Here is a 24,707-nt window from a genome sequence, read left to right as displayed (position 1 = left end):
TGAGCATGGATGAAAATAAAATCCCTGTATGCCTTTGTTTATTTATGATATGTACACCTGTGCATGTGTATGTGTGTGATTGTGTTTGAGGACGACATTAGCCATCAATAATGTCTTATTTTTCTTGATCTGTTTTGACAGGTTTCATTTGCATTAAAGGACTTCAGCAGGACTTTAGTTTACATTTGAATAGGCAAAAAATACATAATTTCAATTGAATAAATTTGATTTTAAAACATTTTGAAGTAAAATAATGATAGATTCTTACTACCTTTGTTTGTTGATCAAAAACATTTCATGAGTGGGGGGCATTGCTAACATTTTATAACCGCTGCATAGAGGCAAGCAACGCAACACTCTCTCAAATTAATTCCAGGGTGAAAAGCGAAGCACTTTGAACAATCGTGCTGAAATATTTATTTTTCTCCTTTTGCCCAAAAAGCTTTTTTTGTTTGCAGTTTCCCTGCGGTGGCGGCTAATTGCACGCTAGCTTCCTTTGTGCTGCGCCGCTTACAAGGCCGCCGCTACCACGGACCTGCCAGGCCCGCCGGACTTGTCCTCTAAATATTACATGAGCGGCGGAGTGAGCGTTGTTGTTCTTTTTGCCCCATCAACAATTCATGGCGGCTAAGTGAGGTGCACCATGGGAAAGGAGTGAGTAGGAATCGGAGGGAGAACGTAAATGCGGCGCTCATGCTAACAAGTTCATTCAATCTCGTATTTGGCTTTTGAATGGAGTAAGACAAAAGACGAAAAAGGCTTCAGAGTAAGTAAAAACTTTGCTCAACTCCCCAAAGCATTACATGCATTTGTTGTTGTTTTTTTAATGAGCAAAAAAAAATTACTCTGGAATTAGTTCTAGAAAGGGCTGCTTCCAATCAAAATGGCTGACTTCTTCAGTTCAGGCTCTTTGAGACTTTGTGTGTGTCCTGTGGTAAATATATAAATGTACACCAAATTCAATGAAATTGAGTTTGGGAGCTAGTTTTATTGCAAATTGTCTGACATTTTTATTTCTTTTATTTCTGAATTCGACCACAAAATAGTTCAAACTAAAATGTCTGACTGCCTGTTCACAATTAAGCATAGTTCCTTTAAACTTTCCATGTTTATTCAGTTTTGTGGGATTCGGAAAAATTGTTTTGAGACTGATGCCTGTTTTTTTTTTTTTTTATTAACGTTTCCAACAAAGTACATAGCCTGGAAATTACCCAGAAAGACTGTGCAATAATTCCAGTATTTGTTTGATTTGAGCTATGGGTTTAAAATGGCTTACTTCCTTTTCAAGTTGAAGTGTGTATCCTTGAAATGTTTTTTGCATTCAGTGAAGATAGGCATGTCCATCCAATTTAATGTTGATTAGTGGAACGTCTCCGGGGGCTGATTTGTTTATTTATTCATTTTCAAAGCATGAGGCCGGGAACTTAACCTAGAAATAGCTGATTCAAAACAAGATGGATGACTCTGTTGAATTTTGTTTTGTTGAGACATTTTCATGCATTCTTTTGTAATAAACATCCCCAATTTCTATTAACTATTTACAATGTCTGAACAAAGTGCACCATGGGAAAGGAAAGGAGTAAACAAAAGCAGAAGAAACAATTTGTGTTCACATTTTTTGAAGCTTTTTAAAGAAAATGAGCAAACGTGAATAGAATTTTTACTCTCTTGTTTTTTTGGGTTTTTTTTAGTGATAAAAGCAATACAAGGCCATTAGGATATTTGCTGTAGCTGAAATAATGCTGGTTTTAAAAGGTTCCAGCAGAGTGCACACGGCGGAGACGTTAACTTCAAAAGAATGTCGTCACGCGCACAACTCCGAAATAGCAAAAACATTTAGCTGGAATTAAGTCTTCAACATCAACATAACTTGGGTTTAGGCTTAATTGAAATTAAACATAACCCGGCAGCTGATTGGTAATGTTACGTGTAGGTAGGTAGGTGTATAAGTGTGTCTATGAGTGTGTGTATACGTATATACGTGTATGTGTGTGTGTATACAAGGTTATTTTGTACTCTTACAAAAACAGTCATCAATACAAAAACTGCAGTGTGCAATGATGAAAAATACAACTATCAAAGTGTATTAAATGTCAGATGGAGTGCATTTAAATAAATATATATTGAAAAAAAACAAGATTAGAAAAATCTCACTAGAGCAACTTTAAGTAGTCCATCAAATATGGAAGTCGCTGATGATATTTGCACTTAATAGAAGTGCACAAACCGAAACCAAAGCAACATTTCTCTGGGAGTCGTGCACGTACACGCACACTGCACACACTCAACTCAAATAGTGTAATAAGTCAAAGTGGAGGCGAGCAGACGGTGCATGAATATCAAATGTGGCCTAATTGATGAGCTAATTTATGCAATAACCAGTATGCTTTTTTTAATTTCTGCTTTTCAGGAGCTACATTTTTCAGCATCTTGGCTGCTTGGCAGGCAGTTCCGCCAGCCAGCGGGTCAAACATAACACGGCGTCCTCAAACATTACAAGGAAAATGAGCCTCTTTTCTCCTTAAAGTGTTTTTCCAGTCCGAAAATGTATTGATGGTTCAACATTGGAAGGGGATGAAATCTAATTTAATTCAAAGTCGACCATGTGGCCCTCGCTCAGGTCATTCACGAGATAAACATGTTTTGCTGCCTTTAAAATATGATGCAAAGTCTGCCCGGAGTTCATGTCGGGAAAAGCTCCATATGGACGTCTGCGGGCCAAACTGGGTGGAAATTATAGATGAGAGATTTAACTGCTGCTAAGATCAGAAATGATTGACTTACTGTTTTTAAGCTTCTTGAGACTTTTTTGTGGGTCCACTCAAGAGAAATACATCTATCAAATCTCATGTTGCTCAACAAGCTTTGGAGGCTGAATTGCTTTTACAAATCTGGTTGGGCGCAACTAAGTCAAAAAAGCGTAGTCACTTAAAACTAAATAGGTGATTCCATATTTCTTTTAAGGCATGGCTTCTTTATCTACTCATTATAAACAAGTCTTGTTGCTCAGTGAAACTGGTTTTGAGTGCTCAATTGGTTTTACAAACCTGGTTGGGTGTGACTGAGCCATTTGACCCTAAAAACTAAAACCCCCAAATCTGTTTCTTTTCAAACAAGGCTTCTTGAGACCTTTTTGTGCGTCAACTCTTGGTAGACAGGCCCACCAAAGTTAAAGAAACACTATACGTATTTGAATTCAAATGTGAGAAATAACCATAGAGTGCTTGCTTCAACCAAAATGGCTGACTTCCTGTGACTTTTTCTCACATGGCTTTTTGAGTCCATTGTATGTCATCTCCTGCTAAAAAAAAAGCCTACCTGCTTTCATGTTGCTAAGTGAAACTATCTTTGGGGGCTGGCTTTTCCAAAACCTCTAGTGGTTTCTGTCATGCTCAAGCTCTAATGAGGACAACATGATTCCAGAGTGATGCCGTTCTGTGATAAGAAGCGGTTGATGAGGCCCGGAGCAAAGGCTTCTGGGTAGGGGGGGTCGTAAATGCACAAGTCTTGTAGGCGTATTAAAGATGCAGCAAGGCGGGCGAGTGATGGCACGGACTTGACACGACAGACATGATCTTAACCCGGCGGGACTCTGGTGTAACGAGAAGAAACAACAGGAGGAAAACAAAAAGTAGTGAGAGGGATTCCCTCACGGACGACAACATGCCAACCGGAAGACGAAGAAGACCTGCGGGTCGCTGGGGAACCCCTGACCTCCTGTCATAAGGAAAAACACGCCTAGCTCCTGGGAATGTTATGCTGGGGCTGTGTTCTTCCCGCAACCAGTACTGAAAACTAATCAAGGGGCACATAGGCACAAGCAACATGCATCTTGTGAGCCCGCCATTTGCCCATCTCTGCGGTAAATGGTGTACCCAATGACCTGTAAGTATTCTGCTTTGATTTTGCCCAGAAAACATGAAGCGGAAAAAAACCCACATGTAGCAATCGGGAAACAAATGTGCTCATCAAAAAGTGCAATTATAGCAAAGCTATTTTTTTTAAATAGCATGGACTATAAAAAAAATGTAATTCTAAAGTTGTGTAGTGTAGTTTAGGGACAGATGAAAGGATGTTGTAATGTTGTTGCCACTCTGTAATTGCATTTTATGTTCCTGCAATATTTCCTCTAATGAGTTTTCAGTGCTCATTATATTTAAAAAAAAAAAACATATTTTAATAAAAAGTTCAAGACTCTGCTGTAAGTACAAAGTGAGCTCAAGTTGACACACGGCTAAAATTCTTGATTGGTTTTGGATACAAACGATGTGTTCGCCATTTTGACTGCCAGGAGTTTGGGTGAGGACGGAATAACCGAAGCCTAAATTTGACGTCGGCCAAGTTTCCGCAACGTCCGTCAGATTGTTGGTTTCCTCCCTCGCACATTTGTTATCTTTGGAACTCAGCGTTTTTTTTTTGCACTTGTGCTTCAGCGTACACGTTTCCCTGTTCCCACATGCATGCTCACTACCGATAAAGTGGGCGGGACTGGCAGCATAATGAAAACATCAAAGATGGAGTCATGGGGTGGATTGTTGCGAAAATAACCTCAAAGAGCCACCGCTGACCGCCCACTCGTAAGTGGGTCGGCCAGGTTGGCGCACACTTAATAGTGCCTGGTTTTTAATTGCGCCCACCACGCAACTCCTTAATTAGCCACTCCCTAATTAGCTAGCGACAGCATTATCAGCATGGTCGGCGGGCCGCTCCTGAACTCTGCTGCCAAACGTTACTTCTGTCAACCAATGAGCGGTCGGAGGCGCCAATTAAAAGGAACTGTCCCTCCAACTCGAAACAACGTGAGAGGCTCAAAGATATCGGCAAACTTATTTGGACAAATGATGCTGGGGGGGGGGGGGGGGGGGGGGATAAAAAATATCATTGTATCTGGAGAAACAAAAGACTCTTCACCATGGGGAAATCAAGATGTGACATTCATAAAACAGAACTAAATTGAATACAAAGTCAACAACAATAACAACAATACACACATTATGACAGGAAACCTGTCAATTAATAAAAATCACATAATTTAATGTAATGCTGAATAAAAAAAATCTTATACCAGCAGGGACGTGCGGTCAGAGGAGGCCTCCCCTGCCATCATGAAAAGGTGAAAAACAAATTCAATTGTTTTTATTATAAAGTCATTTTCCTTTTAATTTTAATAGTTTTGTATCATTTTGAACCAAAATTGCTGAATTTTTATAATCATTTTAAAACCAAAGACTAGCCAACTTCCTGCCGAGCCTCCTCTGAGGATTGCGTAATCACACGGCTGTCTATGTTGACACAGACAGAACTGCTCTCTCTCTGTCTTTATGTCGCTGTTTAAGTGTTCAAACAGTGTGGCTAAATTAACAAATTTCCGTAGTTAAGCTCATGTATTGAATATCAAGTGTTTTTTGTCATCTATCTGTAACGTCGTGTTTCTTAAGATGAACAAAACGGCTTTGAAAAGAGACTTTACGGAAGCTATGAAAAAAAAGTTCTTCAGCCTTATGGCAGGGGGCGCTAGTGAACCCGGGATGCTTCGTGCGCCTACCTGTCGAATAAGAGATCTCCAGTTCAGTTCAGTTAACAGCGAGCAACTGAGGAGCATTTGTCAATTTTGTTTTAAGTTCGTTTCATCCCCCCCCGTTTTTACATTTCGTTTGACAATGGAAGATTACACATCCAAACGATTTTCAACTATGGATTTTCGGTCGAAGCAGGAGGTCATCAGTAAAGGAAGAGCAACTCCGGAGTTAAAAGGTTTGATTTAGACAGCGTGACTTCGGAATGGAGGGGTACGCACGATCGAAAACAAGTTTTTGATTCCATGTGTTTTATTGAGTGTTATTATGTGTGAGGACTGCTGATATGAGATTTTAATTAAAATAGTTCAAATTAAATAATGAATAAGCCACACTAGAGCAGCGTTCCCCAACATTTTTGTGACACGGTTAGTTAACTTTTACCCGGAAAGGGGGGGGTGGTGACGTCAGTGCCTCCCCAGTCATGAACCTCACCGCACGTCACTTGTATTCTTATATTGTGAATGTCCAATTATTACATTAATATTCTAAATAAGGGATGAAATTAATTTTGGTTAACCCTAATCCTAATTTTTTTTAAAAAGCAGAATCAAACCCCCCCCCAAAACCTACCTAAAAAAAATCTAAATAAACCGACCAACCTAAGTTCAATCGGACGCAATGCTAGGCATAGCCACCAGGAAGTGACCGGACGGCGTGGCGGCCATTTTGAAAAAAATCATGGTACCGTGAGTGTAAGGGACACTCAAAATAAGGACCTTCAGGTAAAATAGGATACCAATGAAATAAGCTGTGGATATTGCAGTGATACTTCACAGCAAATGGGACACCCTGCCAATGGGATCCCCAGACGTCAAAACTACAGTAATAGAATGAAATAAGTTATATGAATGGATTAAAATAGTAGTACAAGACCAATAAACAGTAATTGACAAAATGAAATTGACAGCTGGTCATTTAAATAAATTAGATCAAAAGTGTAGGGGATAAACAAAAAGAAGTAAAATAGTAAGATAGGGAATGGTATGAAATGGATAAGCAACTTTTGTACTCAACAGGTACAAAGGATATAGCCATATTTGAAGACACACGACTCAGGGTTGAGAATATTAAAATAGGTTTTGACTAATAATCGGAAATCCAATAAAGCCACGCTTAGGGCCGCTCGAAAGTATATCCAAATTACCTGCAGTAACTGCTGGAGAATGAGAGGTAGTACACAAGAGATCCACAAGAGAGAGCCACAAGGAACCTTAATGAATGGGAACCGTGAGTGTAGGAACTTTCTGAAATAGTGACCCTCTGGCAACAACAATAACAACAGGTTGGCCTTCCCTGGGGCCTTGCGGTGTATGAAGCACAGGGAAGTGGAAGGAATTAAATCCAGCAACTCCTTAGGTTGTGCGTTGTAATAGGAGAATGAAAGGAGATTGCTCAAGAAGATAGGAGCATACTTTTGTAGGCTGGTTCTCACTCTGATCAAAGTGGTTGATCCTGAGGTGCCTTGAGTGGCTTGACCTGGATACCTAGCGGTGTTAACGAAGGGTCAAGCTGACTCTTGGCTCCAGTGCTCAGGGGCTCCAGTGCTCTTGAACCCCGGTCAGAGGAGAAAGGCAGCGGTTCACCGCAGCTGGTTCTCACCCTGAGTGGCTTGACCTGGATACCTAGCGGTGTTAACGAAGGGTCAATGCGACTCAGGGGGTATGTATGTGGTGGTCCAGAGCGGAAGGACCTTAATCCAGGCTCAGTCTTCTACGGGGGGTAGCCTCGCTCATGCAACAGCACATTGCACCACACACGTTAATATTGGACTCTAAATGGTGACCTGGAACAGGTTCCAAATTCTTACCCCTAATATTCACATCCCCTAGTCCAGCTTAGGTGACTAGGCCGAGGATGCACCGGGACCTAGGCGATGTAGAGTAGGGTTTCTTTTTCAGCCGTTCCCTCCACAGGTATTGCAATACAGGCGAGTTCCCTCTAGGTACTTGGACTTCCCTGGAGCCTCGCGATGGAGGAAGCACAGCAAAGTTGGAGCAACGGATCCAGCGTCTGCTTCGGTCGTGCATTGACATGGGACAAAGAAGATTGCTCAAGAAGAAAGAAGCTTTTTTTTTTTTTTGCAGGTACAACAGGGAGGAGAGCACTGGGGAGGCACTGCTTAGTCAGGGCTGGCTCCAGTGCTCTTGAACCCCGGTCAGAGGAGAAAGGCAGCGGTTCACCGCGGCTGGTTCTCACTCTGATTGGGGAGGATTTATCCCCAGCTCTTCTGCCTTGAGTGGCTTGACCTGGATACCTAGCGGTGTTAACGAAGGGTCAAGCTGACTCGGGGCTCCAGTGCTCAGGGGCTCCAGTGCTCTTGGACCCCGATCGGAGGAGAAAGGCAGCGGTTCACCGCGGCTGGTTCTCACTCTGATCGGGGAGGATTGATCCCCAGCTCTTCTGCCCTGAGTGGCTTGACCCGGATACCTAGCGGTGTTAACGGAAGGGTCAATGCAACTCAGGGGGTACGTATGCGGCCCCCCTGAGTTCCTACTCTAGGGACAAAGCACGCAGGGTGTGGTGGTCCGGAGCGGAAGGACCTTAATCCAGGCTCAGTCTTCTATGAGGTGTAGCCTCGCTCATGCAACAGCACATTGCACCACACACGTTTTAATGTTTGACCCTAAATGGCCAATTGGCGCAGGTTCCAAATTCTTACCCCTAATATTCACGTCCCCTAGTCCAGCTTAGGTGACTAGGCCGAGGATGCACCGGGACCTAGGTGATGTAGAGTAGGGTTTCTTTTTCAGCCATTCCCTCCACAGGTATTGTAATACAGGCGAGTTCCCTCTAGGTACTTGGACTTCCCTGGAGCCTCGCGATGGAGGAAGCACAGCAATGTTGGAGGAACGGCTCCAGCGTCTGCTTAGGTCGTGCGTTGATATGGGACAAAGAAGATTGCTCAAGAAGAAAGAAGCTTTTTTTTTTTTTGCAGGTACAACCGGGAGGAGAGCACTGGGGAGGCACTGCTTAGTCAGGGCTGGCTCCAGTGCTCTTGAACCCCGGTCAGAGGAGAAAGGCAGCGGTTCACCGCGGCTGGTTCTCACTCTGATTGGGGAGGATTTATCCCCAGCTCTTCTGCCTTGAGTGGCTTGACCTGGATACCTAGCGGTGTTAACGAAGGGTCAAGCTGATTCAGGGCTCCAGTGCTTAGGGGCTCCAGTGCTCTTGGACCCCGATCGAAGGAGAAAGGCAGCGGTTCACCGCGGCTGGTTCTCACTCTGATCGGGGAGGATTGATCCCCAGCTCTTCTGCCCTGAGTGGCTTGACCCGGATACCTAGCGGTGTTAACGGAAGGGTCAATGCAACTCAGGGGGTACGTATGCGGCCCCCCTGAGTTCCTACTCTAGGGACAAAGCACGCAGGGTGTGGTGGTCCAGAGCGGAAGGACCTTAATCCAGGCTCAGTCTTCTACGGGGGGTAGCCTCGCTCATGCAACAGCACATTGCACCACACACGTTAATATTGGACTCTAAATGGTGACCTGGAACAGGTTCCAAATTCTTACCCCTAATATTCACATCCCCTAGTCCAGCTTAGGTGACTAGGCCGAGGATGCACCGGGACCTAGGCGATGTAGAGTAGGGTTTCTTTTTCAGCCATTCCCTCCACAGGTATTGCAATACAGGTGAGTTCCCTCTAGGTACTTGGACTTCCCTGGAGCCTCGCAATGGAGGAAGAACAGCAAAGTTGGAGGAACGGATCCAGCATCTCCTTAGGTCGTGCGTTGACATGAGACAAAGAAGATTGCTCAAGAAGAAAGAAGCTTTTTTTTGTAGGTACAACCAGGAGGAGAGCACTGGGGAGGCACTGCTTAGTCAGGGCTGGCTCCAGTGCTCTTGAACCCTGGTCAGAGGAGAAAGGCAGCGGTTCACCGTGGCTGGTTCTCACTCTGATTGGGGAGGATTTATCCCCAGCTCTTCTGCCCTGAGTGGCTTGACCTGGATACCTAGCGGTGTTAACGAAGGGTCAAGCTGACTCTTGGCTCCAGTGCTCTTGGACCCTGATCGGAGGAGAAAGGCAGCGGTTCACCGCGGCTGGTTCTCACTCTGATTGGGGAAGATTGGTCCCCAGCTCTTCTGCCCTGAGTGGCTTGATCCGGATACCTAGCGGTGTTAACGAAGGGTCAATGCGACTCAGGAGGTACGAGCCTCGCGATGGAGGAAGCACAGCAAAGTTGGAGGAATGGATCCAGCATCTCCTTAGGTCGTGCGTTGACATGGGACAAAGAAGATTGCTCAAGAAGAAAGAAGCTTTTTTTTTTGCAGGTACAACCGGGAGGAGAGGACTGGGGAGGCACTACCTAGTCAGGGCTGGCTCCAGTGCTCTTGGACCCTGATCGGAGGAGAAAGGCAGCGGTTCATTGCAGCTGGTTCTCACTCTGATTTGCGTGGATTGATCCCCAGCTCTTCTGCCCTGAGTGGCTTGACCCGGATACCTAGCGGTGTTAACGAAGGGTCAATGCGACTCAGGGGGTAAGTATGCGGTAGGGATCTTTGGTCAGAGGAGGCAAGGGAGGCTACGACGTCAGTTTCTCCCCAGTCATGAACCTCACCGCACGTCACTGCTTACCAGGCCCTTATTTATTTATTTTTTATATATTTAGTTGCACTATTTTTGGTGTGTCAAACTTGGCTTCCATTTAGTTCAGTTTCAAGTGTTCTGTCATCCCTGCACAACTGTTTCATAATGAGACCACTTCATGTTCATTCTTCTTCTTCTTCCTCTGTCAGGCTTTTTTTAACCGCCACTGTTTTTTGCTGACAGAGCGCACAAATCTATGGAAAACCCCACAACTGTATGGATAAAATGTTCAGAGGCTGGTCCGGGGCGGCGGCCATTAGTTGTAATTCAGCTCTCAGCATCCCATCATGCCGCACGTTAACTGCACCTCCTGCCCTGCGGCTGGTAGCTAAAACAAACACTCTAGAAAGAGAAAATGAGCTTTAAAATATTCCGGGGGGGAAAAAAAAGCCAGCGTGGCTGTTGGTCGGAAACATCTTGCATGATACGTGCGGCATGTATTTGGGAATATGAATCATGAAAGGATGACGTGTTTGAAACGTTGTATTGATCAATGCTAACAGGAAGTGTCTTTCAACATCACACAATTCCAAGGGGTTGGTTGAGCTCTCATATAAACATTTTTTTTTTTTTTTTAATGTTATTTAGAACACGGCTTAGTACAATACTTAATTTACTTTCCTAACATTTAAACATTTTGCCCATATATTCCGTGAGACCACCTCAATCCAAACTTGGAAAATTCTCACAACCTAACATTGCTGGAAATTCGCCTTTGATTTCACACACAGCAACTGCGCCACGGCCGTAACAATTCGGTTCACAGAGAATTATCGGCGGAGTCTAAACAGCCTTGGACGGCGGCGCAGAAGTGAGCGCCAGTTCCTTCTTCCCTCCCCCCTTTTCTCCCGCCCCGGCGTCACCCGTCAGAGTCGGAGAGTTTAACACGACGGCAGAGGCGAGCCGGCGCTATTTGTTTGACAGGTACATGTCTCTATAGGCCACTGCCTTTCCAATTTAAGAGGCCCTTAAGCCGAGAGCAGCCGCCTTAACATTATTCTCCGCCAAGACGAGGGGGCAGAAAAAAGGAAAATGTTTTCTCTTCTTCCTCACCACTTTTAACACGAAGGGCCCCTTCGACCCTTCAAGGACGCCTCACTGCAAGTCTTTCATCATTTTGCCTGAATTTTAATTATTTTCACCGACTTGTCAAGTCCCGCCGGTGAACAGAGCGGGAAAGCAAGGTGACGGAAAAAGCGAGGAGTGATGGAGAGCCGGCGGGAGCACGCGAGACCGCAAAATATTTCATTAGCCTCCGAAAGCGTCAAGTCGCCTAGTGGGTCGTTTTGACCGAGGCGGCGGACCTAATCCTCGCTTTGACATGTCAGCTGACATTTTGTTTAATTTGAACAGGCGACGATGTGAGCATTAAAAGAGGAACATGATTTCTGCATAATTATTTCTGCATGTTTCCAAGGAAACAAGCACGTCACCTCCTCAGAAAAAAAAACATCAATCCCGCAGCACGGAAGCCCCTAAACTCCAGCCCGCGGGCCAAATTCAGCCCACAGCATAATTCTATTTGGCCCATGAAGACAAATTGTGCATCCACTTGTTGACTATGTCAATACTAAAATTGCAAATTGTCTTCACTTTCAAAATATAGAAGAATTGAGGATGTAAGTGTGTTTACGATCCACAAGCTAAAGTCCTGTTCATGTCATCCGAACATTACCACGAGCCGTCCACCATCTTTCACACGTGCCCGCCTGTCAGCTTGTGACTACAAATCCACATTTTTCAACTGAGAAGTGACCAATCAGCATTCTGGCCACAAATGCTCATTTCGAGGTCCGCCATGATGGGACGCCTCACAATCTCCAAGCCAATTTGGCGTCGTCTCCATCACAGTCGACCCCGTAAATCTGCATCGGCGGAATGGCTTTGGCAAGCAATTACCGCCGTGCAGGACATTGCTAATTTGACGAAAATCTGCTTTGACAAGTCCGGACCGAGAGGAGGGGCGTGAGGCGGCATCCCTGTGGGATCGAAGGGGGCAGGGCGGCGGGCAACATGGAGGATCATTGCAGGAGGGTCAGTGATACACGCAAACGCTGAACCTCATGTCAAAATATGTTGCGGAGTGCCAGCTGAGCACACCGGGGGCAGGGGCGGGGGCGGTCTGCGAGAACTCAGAACCCAGATGTTGTTGATATTCTGGTTGCTTCTGACTCAAAGATGTGTTACCCCAAAAAGATATAAATCAACCAAAACAATGAGAAAGGTGTTGGAGCTGTACAATCAAATGTATTTGCTGCGTCCGGACTGAAAAAATCCGTTCACTCTGATCATTATTTTGCTAATGACACGACAGTACGAGCTGTGTTGGGTTTTGCTGACGATTTTTCTCTCCGCTTATCAACAGGTGTTGATTGTTGTCCCTATTTTTTCTCAATCTATCCCCAGATTGTCTAACTAGGTTTTGAAAGATGATATCATTGCCTTGTGTTATTGCTTCCGTCTCCTGCTCGCTCCCCAACCGCAGTCCAACACGTGTTACAAATATTTTACTTGCTCTCCTTTCTTTGTATCCCCGGGTTCCCCATCCAGGTTTCATCAGGGGTCCAATGGTTCTAACAGTTTTTTTTTTTTGTTCCCTATTTTCTCAGTGTATTCCCAGGTTTCTCTGACAAGTGTTTCTTTTTGTCATCCCTATTCTCCCTGTTTTCCCCAACCAGCTTCCAAGGCATTGTTGTTGATGTCTTTTGTCATTTTGTCCCATCTCCTGTTATCTTTTATATTTAGATTCCCCAACTCCATTCTAATACGTATGTGTTTTTGTTGTTTTGCATCGTTTCCTTCCTTTTTTTTTCATGCCCCGTCTTGAATATGTGCTAATATTTTCATACAATTCCTAATAAATAAATTAATATCAACCGGGTTTTTCAGACTTACCTGTAACACAGCATATTAACGAAGGATCAAACATTACGGAACGTTATACATTTCATCTTTTTTTATCGTCGCTGCATCCACTCGCTAAATGAGGCTTTTGACTCTCAGCTCTGTGACGAAGGTCGCTCCAAAGACAGAAATAATCACATTTTCAACGCTTTCAATTTAGCCCTAATGAATTTCGCTTAATTATGACTCGCTCATCGTCAACACTTTGGAGCTGCCACATTCCCAAGGACACTTATGTGATTCTTTCTTTTTTTACATCTTTATTTCTACTGTTGTTGATTTATTTTGCACAAAAACATGCACTAAACCCAAAGGCCGTTAAAGTTTATTATCGTAGATTGTATAATATGCTCAAAATGAGTGTCTAATGAAATGACCGGCGTTGGATAAGTTTGCTGTAGCAGGCATAAGGTCTGTGTTTGTGTGTTGGGTGTGTGTGTGTGTGTGTGTGTGTGTGTGTTGGGGGTGCGGGTGTATATTGGGGTCCTGTTGGGGTCAGAAGACGATAAGTGCAAATTGAGCCTTTTAAATGTAAATGTAATCACAGTGGAAGTGTTCTTTAAGGGCGTTGCGGCATCTTTACCTTCACGCCCAATACCATCCATCACTTTTCCATGCAACGGCTGAGACGTTTACCATTTGTGGCGTAGAGCCACGGCCCCTCACCTGCAAGAGGACGAGATATCGCAGAAAGGACTTCATCATCTTTTGAATGGATGTAACTCGTTCACTATCGCTTCAATGAAATGTAGAAATATTGATTTATGATGGATTCAGGTTCTGGTATTCATGCAGTCATGTTTCTTTTTTACAAATGTATTTATTTTAGTCCGTGACAAGTCGTCACATGACACAAGCACAGGCTTTTTAAACACATTAACAGGGTCTTGATCAATATGGTCTATTTACATAAATGCTCATTCCACTTCTGGTAGTTGTGTGTCCAAGCTAACCAAACCTCAGTGGGTTTATTCAGTGTGGCATCATGTAATAAAACATAACACTGATTTGTGACAAATACTCAATGTAATTCTGGTAGTGGTACAGATATGTTTACTTCCTAAAATGCTTTTTCAGGCAACTGAAGATGTTGAAAGAAATTCAGGTAGTGAAACACCGAGGGCAGTTTGCACCTAATAGTTCCAAGTGATTTTTGTTCTTTGTCATCACAGTTGTTGTTCCTCTGAACTTTGTGAACTTTGTTTTGCTCCAGCCCTCCTGTTCAATGAAATAAAGTCGTGACGGCAGGAGAACAGGTCGAGACGCTAAGCAGGTGGTGCTGTCCTCGTCTCCTGGCTAAGTGGTGCCTCTTCCGCGCTCCCATTTTTCTACGCTTGGGCGCCTTGACATTTCGTTGGGAAAAGAGAACTCTTCTCAGGGTCTCTTCGGGGAGGGCTCCATTACTTTGTCCCATACCCCCCCCTAAAAAAAAAAAATAGTCTCACGGAAGAAGAGGTGAAGGAAGGTGAAGTCAGGTCGGAAGGGTTGTTCATTGAATTTACGGTGCCGTTATTTTGCCACTCAGTATGATTGTATTCATATTACAGGCCATTCCGCCAAGGTCGCCGACCGGGTGGCGTTCGGCCGCCGACCTTGCGCTCCGCGGGGGCCCTCGGAAAAAAGCGGTGTAGCGTTAACTGGAGACCCTTCAGCTTTCAACTTTGATGGACAGTGGAAATAAAGGCGGGGGCTCAATGACACACCAATTTGCCGCTGTCAGCTAACACGTGAAAAGAGTTTCGGTCGGGACAAAGCCCGACGTCGTTGCAAGCTGGCCCGCCGGCCGAGGCCAAGCGTCGCCAAACGGATGCATTGATCAGATGCGAGGACGACGGCGCACTGACCGTGTTTGTCGTCGGCCGGCCACCAATCACAGATGAGAGAGAAGCTGTCTCCTCATGCTGAGGTCATGGCTGCCGTTTGACTCGGTAGCCGTGACTCAGGGTGGGCGGGGCAGCCGGGTCACACTTTTCATCATATTAGATCCATATGTGATGTTAAGATGGCGCAACAAAACGGCCTGATGGCACATTTTACCTTGTGTTTTATTGTCACATTCAACGTTTTTCATCTGGTAAACTCCCTCAAACTATCAAATATATTGGTAGAAATTCATTCTGATTCAAAACATGAAAAAAGTTTTGAAGAGTGAGCAGTATTATCGTTGTTCATGCCTTTAGATAGGCTGCTATAATAACGACGACAAACAAGCCCAAACTGCATCTACTTTTTATATATTTAGCATTGAGTAAATAAAAGTTTCAACTAGAAATACAACATATAGCTTCAGACTGAAGAAAGAAAACAAAATTCTGGATGTGACGTGGTTTTATATCCTCAAAAGAGCAATTGAACTCTTCTCGAGGATGAGAGAAGGATGGATTCAGTCTCCAAATAATGTCCTCTTTGAGTGAGTATAATGAACTTTATTCATATATTAGATTTCTTTGTCAGATTTCTCAGTTGTTATTGTCGCTTGTGTTATGCCGGAATGATGAGTGTGGCACAGCTGTGGCTGCCGTGCTTGGAGATCGCTTCAAGTGTGTGCTCATTTGTTATATTTTATGGCATTATTTTGTATTCTGGCTACACAAGATGTCTTTGAGTGATGTATAAGATTTGCTTTATATGGTTGTTTTTGTAGTTGTGGTGAGGAACAATAATTAGGATGAAGTCTAGGAAGTTGAGAAGTTGAGTTAAATACTGATATATACTCGGGTACCTGTGCATTATATCACACGCGGTCGTCATTTGAATTTTGGGGTTCTGGATTTCATTTAAACAAAGTCGACTGGTGCCAGATCATTTTTAATACTACAGTGGACATATCGTGTTGGTCAAACTATTTAAAAAAAAAAAAGGGTTGCCTTCAACTCAAAAAGGCGGAGAACCTGTTCTATGCTGTATTTCATGTTATACCGAAATGGTCGACCGACTTTCTGTACATTTCCCAGCATAGGATTCGTGGTGATATCTGTGAGTCCTGTCATGATGTACATACATACTACGTGGTGCAGAAATCTACCATTTCAAACCTTTTTCCGCTCCTCCCAAACAGCTTCTTTGCCACACATTATCAAATCCTATCTATAGACAGCAGTTATTTAAAGGTTGTCACGTAATTATGGCCCTTATCCGAGTCCCTCGATGCATTTCGAGTCAGGCAGGCAGGGGGTCAACCCGTGCAAGCCGCCGAATGATTTTAGCGAGCACTCTGGCAGCGGCGCTAAGCTAATGGATTTCATGGAGGAGAGACCTCGCAGCACATAACAGGCAGGAAGCTTCAAAGTGTTCTCCACAATGAAACCCCCTCCCATCATATCTCCCCCGCCCCCCGAGCCAGCCCTTCTCGCCGCTCTGTAAAAGGCAATTATCAGTGGCAAAATGGCAGCTCCATCTGCGTCCGTTTGTGGCTCACATCATACGCGGGATAACATCTATGTTTGGTAATTCTACGAATTAGCATTTCTGCTGGACACGATACGTTCAAAGGCAAGCCCGTGTGTCAGCTATGATATCGCCAATGACAGATCTCTCACTCGCTTGATGTTCCGTGCATCATGCAATGAAATATTGAGTGATAACTCACAGGTTGGCTAAAGAAGAAAGCAAAAGCAAACGCAAAGAAAAGAAAAGGGCCAATGATTTGAATGCTGCAACCTCTGAATCAAGTCTTGAGATTTGCGGATGGATGGCACGATTTTGCCAATCTCGTGACCTCATAGAAGAAACATAAGAAATGGTATACTTTTTTTGTTGTGTAGATTGTTGTGCAGATATTTTGTACAGAAGTTGGGTAGATTGTTGTCACTTAAATTATCGTGCAGATATTTTGTACAGAAGTTGGGTAGATTGTTGTCACTTAAATTATCGTGCAGATATTTTATATTCTAATCAATTGTTAAAATCGATTGTTAAAAAGACGTTTAGATGGTTGTGTAAAAAATTGGATAGACACTTGTTTAGAAGGTTATAAAGAAAGTTGAGTAGATTGTTGAACAAGATCATGTACAGAATGTTCCGTCGATTTTTCCACATTATTTCAGATTGCTATGTACATTTTTTTTTTTTTTTTTACTGAATGTTGGGTGGGTTGCTGTACAGAATGTTGTACATGTTTTTTTTTTTTCAAATTCTTAATACACAGTGATTCATTCATAATGTTTTGTAGTCTGCTGTACAGATTGCTCCACTATATGTTGGGTAGATTGTTGTACAGACTGTTGAATAGATTTTTGTTTGTGTAGATTGCTGTATACAAACTTATTGTACATTATTGTATGCCATGTTATACACAAAGATGTACAAATGTCTGGATTGTTTTACTGTTTAGACTTGAATATTGCACAGATTGATATACAAAGTGTTGTATTGGGTCGATTGTTGCACAGGATTTTTAGAAGAATACGGAGAACTTGTCCAGAGCAGAAGCTTTGAATGCAGCACATAAAGTCTTCTGGCGAACAGGTGAGGAACGACATTTTACAGCAAAGGAGACGAATGAAGTTTGCTCTCACGGTGACAGCCAGCAACAGGATGTCAGCAAAACATGACTTCCTGTTTGGTGGCAGGTCACGCATCCTGACAGTCGCCTGACCCGACCCGTCACCCCGCAGCCCAACGCGTCACCTCCCGTCTGTCGCCAGACATTCGACACCACTTACTGTCAGAGCGTGACGCCGCCACGGCAACAGCGGTGTCATGTGGGCACTGCGCATGAAGCATTAAAAAAAAAAGAAGAGTCAATTAAAACTAAACAAGGAAACAAGAGGGCATACAGGGTCCTGTGTGTGTGTGTGCGCATGTGTGCACCAATTACTGCTGGAGAGCGGAAGACATTTTGTGTGATCTTCACTTTCAGCTGTCATAGGACAAAGGAGCTCTTTTGATGAACAAATTGGAGGCCGCAACACCTGAGGTGGTGCCTCAAAAATATATATTATAATGAACTCTAAAGTTATCTATAAATATGGCATTCAGGTATGAACCAGATCATGATATAAATACTTGAATAATATAGATAATCAATGGTTTCTATTCATAAGAATAATTATAATGATAATAATAATTGACATCTAGAGGAAGAAAGTGCTCATTCTAATCAATTTTTGGACCAAAGTTTTTGTTGATTGTCGTACAGTATCAGATTGTGTTTCTATTGTGTATGTTGTCGTTTGCACTGGCATATACACACCTGTTTGGTAGATTGTTGTGTAGTGTTGATTGTTGCACAGGATGCAGAGTCGATTGTTGAAACACATCACTGGGTAGATTGTTGTCCTGAACATGCCCCATTATACATAGAAGATTTTTGTAGCAGAGATTTTTTTTTTTTTTTTTTTTTTTTAAGATTTTTGAACCACAATATCCTGCTTGCACCTTTTAAAAGTGATTCAATTCCTTCCAATTTGTGTATTTTATTTGGGTTCACACTTTTAATTTGTTTTGAGGAGTGGAGTGGAAAACAGTTTGTCGACAAAGGCGACGAGGAGCTTGCTGCGATTAGGCGACAAGCAACGGATAACAAAAGGTAGAAATACAAATATTAGAGCAGGTGTCTCTGTGACAGTGCTGAAATATTCATAGGAGGAGGTGGCACATCAATTATTCATGCACACTCACTCACGTGTGCGTCTTCTAGTTAAGGTTGCCGTGCTACACTTGTGAGACTCAAAAAAGTTAGCCAACTTTTTCTAGTCAGGCTAATGAGACTCGGGCTTCTGCCAAGGTTGCCTTCAAGATCGTGCGATGATAATGTGTGTGCTTGCACAAATTGTTTGCCAACACACACAAGAACAAATACTTTACCTTTGTAAGATTATAAGGAATTTTGCTTTTGTACAAAAATAACTTGTAGTTCTCCTTTCAAAAGAATAAAGATAAAAGTTTAACCTCAAATTAACCCCAAGTTTAGTTTAGTTTTTAAAATATACAGGGTAGTCAAATTCTGATTTGCGTGCCGTTGGTGCCACAACATTCCTGGCAGCACTGAGCTCTATTGGAAGCATTTAGGGTTAGGGTTAGGGTTAGGTCATTTAGAGTAAGAGAAGTGGTGGAGATGGGCTACTTGAAGCTGCCATTTATACTAAGTCGGAGCCCCAAAAATTTTTTTAATCGAAATTGTTACCCCAGACAAAGCAATCACGAAATAACCAAAGATTGTGCACATACACAGCATATTTTCTGTGTTAACCAAGGTTCAATATCAAGTTTTTGCCAACTCAATAGAGGACAACCCACTTTTTCTAAATTTGAATGATCGCATTGCCAGTATCAAAGTCGCTATTCCAAAACCCAGCTTTAGATAATGAAGTCTTGTTGGCAGCGAGGGTGATGTCTACACATTTTTCGCTGACTCCTGTGCCAGCACACAGCTGAGTGAGTGTATCCTTGTTACGTTTGCGGGGGTGGGGAGGGGGGCTTCAACCTAGTTGAGGGAGGCACAGGCAGGTGCCGGCGGAATTCCTAATAAGCATTTCATTTCCCTGCGTTGGCACGAGACCCACGGCGGCCGTCACAATGACTGAGACGCTGACAGTAATGAGGGGCTCCCGGAGGCCACCCAGACGGATTACAGGCCACACTTTCCTTCCCGAACTACCTTCAGTCCTTCCTTCCATCCCAGCTACTACAGAGAGAGGAAATTGTTCCCAAAACATATTTGTTTAGTAAACATTACAGACTATTTAGTCGTCAATGTACGTGTTTTGTTAAGACAATTTTGTTTTCAAGAAGCTTAAGAAATGTGTTTTCTAAACATCAGCAATTTAGAGAATGTTCAATATCTCGAACAGCATAGTTGTCAAGCAACGTTATGAATGCATCTTTGTAAATGTCAAAGATAATTTACTCATTAATCAAGCTAATATTTGTGGCTATGTAAACATAAAGACATTTTAGTTGTAAATGAACGGACATATTTTGTAAACATCAAGGACAATTTTCGTATATTTATCAATGATTCAATAAACAATTTACGTGTTTTGTTTACATCAAGGGCAATTTAGACAGCAATTAATTCAAAACCTCAAAGACCAACACATTTATTTTTTGTAAACAGCCACTGCAATTTACATACCGTATTTTCCGCACTATAGGGCGCACCTAAAAACTTCCAATTTTCCCAAAAGCCGACAGTGCGCCTTATAATCAGGTGCGCCTTATATATGGACCAATATTAAGCCACTACAGCAGGCGTGTCCAAAGTCCGGCCCGCGGGCCAAATGTATGTATCTTATATATGGATAAAGTTTTAAAATGGCCCATTCATTGAAGGTGCGCCTTATAATCCGGTGCGCCTTATATATGGACAAAGTTTTAAAATGGCTCATCATTGAAGCTGCGCCTTATAATCCGGTGCACTTTATAGTGCGGAAAATACGGTACTTTAACCAACTTAAACTATGTTTTTGTAAATATCAAGGATATGTTCGTGGGCACTAATTCTAAGAAGTGTATGTTTCAAAATATTAAGTGGTTCCGAAAATGCATGGATGAAGGTTGTCAACCATCATTAAGGCATTCTTTTGTAAACATCAAATATATAAGTACAGTAGATGTTGGTGTTTTGTAGGATATCAAGGACAATGACAAATTTTATTTTGGCAAAACATCAAAAACATACATTGCTAACTTTTTGGTAAATACGGAGGTCAATTTGTTCTTCAACACACATTGAAAATACTGGAGACAATTTTTGCAAACGTCAAGGAACATTTAACAGTCTGATTCCAATTATTTTTAGCAGTCTGATTCCAATTATTTTTTGTTTTTAAAATTATCAAGGTTATCTTTAAACACACTGTGTCCTTTTGTTAATATCAAAAACAATTAGCTGTGAAGGTTTGTGTTTTGTTAACGTCAAGGCCAATTTATGCGTCAATGAGAAATTAACGGATGTATTTTGGCAAACATCAGCACAACTTCCAAAATTTTGGTAAACATCAAGGACAACCCACCTTGTAAACATCAAAGACAATGTAGTGACTTCCTCGCCACTTCAGAGAGAATATGAAGGAGGAAGAGGAGGCAGAGGCTTGTAACTTATTCTGATGGCGTATCTCCTCCCCATCAGTCACGCACGGCTGCTAATCCTCCACAAGGAGGAGAGAAAAAAGCAAAAGGCAGCGAGAAAGACGAGGGCGGAGGGCTAGTTAAAAAGATGTGACAGAGCGGATTTGCATTTGGCGGCAAGGCGGCGACGAGAAGGAAAAAGAAAAAGTTGAGGGACGAGGGATGAATCCTCAATGGGGGTGGCCATTATCCCCCCGGCAGAGAGCGGAACAGACCGACGCAGGCGAAGGTGAACGGTCGCCGCGGCCCATTAGCAACACTCTTTAACCTTTTTTTCATTCGCTTTCATCGCAGGTGCTCGAGCAGAAATGTTTGGGGAGGATGTTGGATTATTTAAAGATGTCGGTCGCCCGTCATCCCGGTTAACAATCTGATGCAGTGATTTTAAATTTGATCCTGTTGGAGAGTAGTGACGACAAAGTCATCGGTGCTTCATCGCTCTGGTCGTGTGTTGTTGACAGTAGGACAAGCTAATCATTTATGAACCTAATTGACGTCAAGGACATTTTGGTCTTCATTGAATTTAATATGCTTTTAACATTACCTAGGAAAAGCAAGGCAGCTTCATTTATATAGCACATTCCATACACAATTTGCACTACTTAGTTACGAAACAACATATAAAGGCAAGATTAAAAATCAAAACCCATCCATCCATCCATCCATCCATCCATCCATCCATCCATCCATCCATCCATCCATCCATCCAATCTCTGTGTTCCTCACTGTAAAAAGAAACTTGGGTTGTTGCCATATTGATGCAGCATCCTCCCGGTCAATCGTGCACAGGAGATTGTTATTTCACAAAATGGGACAATAATCACAATAAACAACACAAATCAACTAAAACATACATAACGTCACATTTCACATGGTCCAAATTGACTTTGATGCTAACACAAAATATGCACATTAGATTCATTGGAAACTAATTTTTTTTTTTTTTTATGCTTACAAAACCACAAACGCTATTTTCATTAAAAACTAATTTGTCTTTGATGTTTATGAAAACCATGTACATTAGCTTTATTGGCCGTTTTAAATCATCTTTGATGTTTACATCCGATCGCTTGCCTCCTCTATTCGCTGCACTGCACTCTACTGCTAATTAAACGTGTTGCACCCTCATTACCCACAATTCCCTCGGCCACCCGGGACACTTCATCTTCTCGATCTCCGTTTTTTTTCTCTCTCTCTCTCTTTTTTAAAGAATAATTGCCCCTCTGATGGGTGATGTGTTTTCATCTCTCTTCCGGGACAGCAGTTAAGTGACGCACCATTGGCCAACAGCTCCAGCAGCAACGGGCGCTGCCTTTGCATGACCTGCTGAGTCAGCACACACACATTCTCACACGCACACACACGCTAAAAAGCCCCCGAGAGATGGGTGTGACCCCATTCTAACATTGAAAGAACACTTCTCAGTACGCGTCCCAATTTAAAGTAATGAGGACGTCTTGGTCAATTATTGATCTCTTGAATAATTGCTTTGCGTCTACAATTACAAAAGCAAGGCCGCTCACACTTAATATATCTGGAACGTTCTCTTTATGTCTACTTTTCTTTTTTTCTTTTGGCGAAGAGACTTCAGGGGAGCCCCCCGAATGGCCTTAAAGCTCATTTTGTGCTTGCTGCAATTTTCACACAATGTGCAGTAATGTGCATCATCATGCTCGTGTTTACTAATCTAATTGCCTCGTTATTACCGTTTTACTGGAATATGACTACAACAGCACTGAAACCGACATAATTGGACTTTTTATTATATTTCCGATGCGAAATGCAAGCAGAGTCCTCAGCAATGCGCCGACACTTTTAGTGAAAATCAAAGACAATTTATTCCTCAATGAAGCTAACAAGTATTTGGGGGGAAGAGCAAAAATACGTGGTCGAGGAACCTAACCTAAATAGTTGAATTTATCAAACTCAATTTTATAACCTTTGTTCAAATTTGGGACCCTACTTGAAAAGCCAAACCATCCTTTGAATACCCGTTCTTAGTACCCTAACTATTTTAAAACCCGAGGACACACATTCTATTTCTTTTAAAATTAATTTATTTTCACACTTAATTTCTACAAATCTTTGCAAATATTAACATTGATGTTTACAGTGACTCGCTGTTTTTATATTCAAATACGAAAAATAAGCAAGTCGAAAATTTGCTGACATTAGCTGAGACCGATGGATGACTCCATCTTGTGTTTCTCACTCCACACGGTCCTGCCTTGACTACACCCGCATGTACTCCAGTCGGCCGTTAATGAAATGAACTCCACCCTCATTTCCCACAATTCTCTGTGCCACCCAGGACATTTCCTGATCCCGCTGTTTTTTATTTATTTTGTTTTAAAAATAATTGCCTCTCTGATGGGTGATGTGTTTTCATCTCTATTCTGGGAATCAACCACACCAGTAAAATGGATCTGCTACAGAATTGAGCTTTACTTGCCTTTGTGGTTTACAAAATCACATATGTTCAAATTTTATGTCATCGGAGAATCAAAAGTGTCTTAGTTTTTTTTTTTTCCTGCCCAAAAGATTCATTTTGTTTGTTGATGGACTAAATTGCTTGTAACATCATGTACACTAGTTTATTTCAATTTGTTGTTGGTGTTTGAACACAGTACATTTCCCTGTGTGGGACAAATAAATCTTAGCTTTATCGACAACTAAATTAGCTTTACTGTGTGGAACGATACGTACGTCAAATGGAAATTGGATTTGGTGTTCATACAAAACATTTGTTAGCTTCATGGTGGCTAAATTGACATTGATGCTTAACATGTATGCTAGGTTAGTTAAAAATTAATTTGTACTTGTTTTTATTTTCTTATGCAGGTATACATTTAGTACATGGATGACTAAATTGTCTTCGATGTTTACGCAAAACATTTCATTGGCTTCACTGATGGCTTAATTGTTTTGATGTTTTTAAAACCATATATTTTGTTGTGCGATTGGCTTGTCTTCGATGATTAAAAAAAAAAAGATGTTTAAACAAAACATGTCCTTTAACGATTTTGATGCTTATGTATTTAGTGTACGATAGACCTAACAAACTTGCATTTTTATCTTTTTGAATCAGGTGATCGAATTTTCCCCTTGTGAAGGATATTTCACATTTCAAGGTTTACTGTATTTCACTGTATATTTTTAAATGCTTTCTCAACCCGAGCAGCGGAATTATTCACTACCTTTGCCCTGCATCTGATTGTCAATCAAATGCATTGGTCACCGCTGATGACGAGCTGCGAGAGGCCGGAACCCTCAGCGGGCGCCGAAAGCGCCGATACCACCGGCGCGTCTGCTTGCCTCCGGGGAAATCAGCAGTGGGTGTAATTACCGTCGGCTCGCATGCCGCTGATTGATGCCTCTTGATGAAGTGGCGACGTGATTGAAGAATGAAGACGCTTGGGGAAAAATGCAGACGAGGTCTTTAACTGGCGGCCGAGTGGACGGGAGCCCTGGGATTGGTCGCCGCCCTCACCCGTAGTCGCTGGTTTGTCCCCGTCGCGTGATGACAGAACCGCTGTGTCAATTAGAGCCATCAGTGGGCCTCATTTC

At 42.6% G+C, this 24,707-nt stretch overlaps 1 long non-coding RNA gene across 1 annotated transcript; it reads left to right on the top strand.

Annotated features, from left to right (window-relative positions):
• The first annotated feature begins 16,445 nt into the window (after positions 1-16,445).
• Positions 16,446-18,631, top strand: LOC148403772 (uncharacterized). The gene is made up of 3 exons (XR_015861347.1): positions 16,446-16,513; positions 17,459-17,534; positions 17,639-18,631. It is a non-coding gene; the product is annotated as an uncharacterized LOC148403772 (long non-coding RNA).
• The last annotated feature ends 6,076 nt before the right edge of the window (positions 18,632-24,707 follow it).

Source organism: Syngnathus floridae, chromosome 1, assembly GCF_059516105.1.
Source record: "Syngnathus floridae isolate MCC-2025c chromosome 1, RoL_Sflo_1.0, whole genome shotgun sequence".
Lineage (NCBI taxonomy): Eukaryota > Metazoa > Chordata > Actinopteri > Syngnathiformes > Syngnathidae > Syngnathus > Syngnathus floridae.
The sequence above is the reverse complement of the archived record's forward strand: the minus strand, read 5'-3'. Positions and strand labels throughout refer to the sequence as shown.